This window comes from Sinocyclocheilus grahami, unplaced genomic scaffold (assembly GCF_001515645.1).
Source record: "Sinocyclocheilus grahami isolate Dianchi unplaced genomic scaffold, SAMN03320097.WGS_v1.1 scaffold1748.1, whole genome shotgun sequence".
Lineage (NCBI taxonomy): Eukaryota > Metazoa > Chordata > Actinopteri > Cypriniformes > Cyprinidae > Sinocyclocheilus > Sinocyclocheilus grahami.
In genome coordinates, this window is record NW_015506927.1 from 108,098 (window position 1) to 111,033 (window position 2,936).

Sequence of the window (2,936 nt, forward strand, 5' to 3'; positions counted from 1 at the left end):
GTGTGTGTGAGAGAGAGAGAGAGAGCGTGTGTGTGTGTGTGAGAGAGAGAGAGAGAGCGTGTGTGTGTGTGTGAGAGAGAGAGAGAGAGCGTGTGTGTGTGTGTGAGAGAGAGAGAGAGAGCGTGTGTGTGTGTGTGAGAGAGAGAGAGAGAGCGTGTGTGTGTGTGTGAGAGAGAGAGAGAGAGCGTGTGTGTGTGTGTGAGAGAGAGAGAGAGAGCGTGTGTGTGTGTGTGAGAGAGAGAGAGAGAGCGTGTGTGTGTGTGTGAGAGAGAGAGAGAGAGCGTGTGTGTGTGTGTGAGAGAGAGAGAGAGAGCGTGTGTGTGTGTGTGAGAGAGAGAGAGAGAGCGTGTGTGTGTGTGTGAGAGAGAGAGAGAGAGCGTGTGTGTGTGTGTGAGAGAGAGAGAGAGAGCGTGTGTGTGTGTGTGAGAGAGAGAGAGAGAGCGTGTGTGTGTGTGTGAGAGAGAGAGAGAGAGCGTGTGTGTGTGTGTGAGAGAGAGAGAGAGAGCGTGTGTGTGTGTGTGAGAGAGAGAGAGAGAGCGTGTGTGTGTGTGTGAGAGAGAGAGAGAGAGCGTGTGTGTGTGTGTGAGAGAGAGAGAGAGAGCGTGTGTGTGTGTGTGAGAGAGAGAGAGAGAGCGTGTGTGTGTGTGTGAGAGAGAGAGAGAGAGCGTGTGTGTGTGTGTGAGAGAGAGAGAGAGAGCGTGTGTGTGTGTGTGAGAGAGAGAGAGAGAGCGTGTGTGTGTGTGTGAGAGAGAGAGAGAGAGCGTGTGTGTGTGTGTGAGAGAGAGAGAGAGAGCGTGTGTGTGTGTGTGAGAGAGAGAGAGAGAGCGTGTGTGTGTGTGTGAGAGAGAGAGAGAGAGCGTGTGTGTGTGTGTGAGAGAGAGAGAGAGAGCGTGTGTGTGTGTGTGAGAGAGAGAGAGAGAGCGTGTGTGTGTGTGTGAGAGAGAGAGAGAGAGCGTGTGTGTGTGTGTGAGAGAGAGAGAGAGAGCGTGTGTGTGTGTGTGAGAGAGAGAGAGAGAGCGTGTGTGTGTGTGTGAGAGAGAGAGAGAGAGCGTGTGTGTGTGTGTGAGAGAGAGAGAGAGAGCGTGTGTGTGTGTGTGAGAGAGAGAGAGAGAGCGTGTGTGTGTGTGTGAGAGAGAGAGAGAGAGCGTGTGTGTGTGTGTGAGAGAGAGAGAGAGAGCGTGTGTGTGTGTGTGAGAGAGAGAGAGAGAGCGTGTGTGTGTGTGTGAGAGAGAGAGAGAGAGCGTGTGTGTGTGTGTGAGAGAGAGAGAGAGAGCGTGTGTGTGTGTGTGAGAGAGAGAGAGAGAGCGTGTGTGTGTGTGTGAGAGAGAGAGAGAGAGCGTGTGTGTGTGTGTGAGAGAGAGAGAGAGAGCGTGTGTGTGTGTGTGAGAGAGAGAGAGAGAGCGTGTGTGTGTGTGTGAGAGAGAGAGAGAGAGCGTGTGTGTGTGTGTGAGAGAGAGAGAGAGAGCGTGTGTGTGTGTGTGAGAGAGAGAGAGAGAGCGTGTGTGTGTGTGTGAGAGAGAGAGAGAGAGCGTGTGTGTGTGTGTGAGAGAGAGAGAGAGAGCGTGTGTGTGTGTGTGAGAGAGAGAGAGAGAGCGTGTGTGTGTGTGTGAGAGAGAGAGAGAGAGCGTGTGTGTGTGTGTGAGAGAGAGAGAGAGAGCGTGTGTGTGTGTGTGAGAGAGAGAGAGAGAGCGTGTGTGTGTGTGTGAGAGAGAGAGAGAGAGCGTGTGTGTGTGTGTGAGAGAGAGAGAGAGAGCGTGTGTGTGTGTGTGAGAGAGAGAGAGAGAGCGTGTGTGTGTGTGTGAGAGAGAGAGAGAGAGCGTGTGTGTGTGTGTGAGAGAGAGAGAGAGAGCGTGTGTGTGTGTGTGAGAGAGAGAGAGAGAGCGTGTGTGTGTGTGTGAGAGAGAGAGAGAGAGCGTGTGTGTGTGTGTGAGAGAGAGAGAGAGAGCGTGTGTGTGTGTGTGAGAGAGAGAGAGAGAGCGTGTGTGTGTGTGTGAGAGAGAGAGAGAGAGCGTGTGTGTGTGTGTGAGAGAGAGAGAGAGAGCGTGTGTGTGTGTGTGAGAGAGAGAGAGAGAGCGTGTGTGTGTGTGTGAGAGAGAGAGAGAGAGCGTGTGTGTGTGTGTGAGAGAGAGAGAGAGAGCGTGTGTGTGTGTGTGAGAGAGAGAGAGAGAGCGTGTGTGTGTGTGTGAGAGAGAGAGAGAGAGCGTGTGTGTGTGTGTGAGAGAGAGAGAGAGAGCGTGTGTGTGTGTGTGAGAGAGAGAGAGAGAGCGTGTGTGTGTGTGTGAGAGAGAGAGAGAGAGCGTGTGTGTGTGTGTGAGAGAGAGAGAGAGAGCGTGTGTGTGTGTGTGAGAGAGAGAGAGAGAGCGTGTGTGTGTGTGTGAGAGAGAGAGAGAGAGCGTGTGTGTGTGTGTGAGAGAGAGAGAGAGAGCGTGTGTGTGTGTGTGAGAGAGAGAGAGAGAGCGTGTGTGTGTGTGTGAGAGAGAGAGAGAGAGCGTGTGTGTGTGTGTGAGAGAGAGAGAGAGAGCGTGTGTGTGTGTGTGAGAGAGAGAGAGAGAGCGTGTGTGTGTGTGTGAGAGAGAGAGAGAGAGCGTGTGTGTGTGTGTGAGAGAGAGAGAGAGAGCGTGTGTGTGTGTGTGTGTGTGTGTGAGAGAGAGAGAGAGAGCACCGACTGTGTTCTTACTGCACAGAGGGACTCGTAGAGGACGAGCTGCACTTCCTCACACACTGCAGCAAATATAAACACATCACAGACACTTATTTTACCCAAATAGCTTAAATTGTGCCTGGATTCCGGCAAGCGAGCCACATAGACAAACTGTTATATTTTGGGAGAGAAAGAAAAGTGTATCCACCTGCCATATTATGAGGGACAAAGGCTGAACCCCCTTTTCTTTATTAATGCTCTCTGTAACTAATTATCTTGTATTTGCTATTGTTTT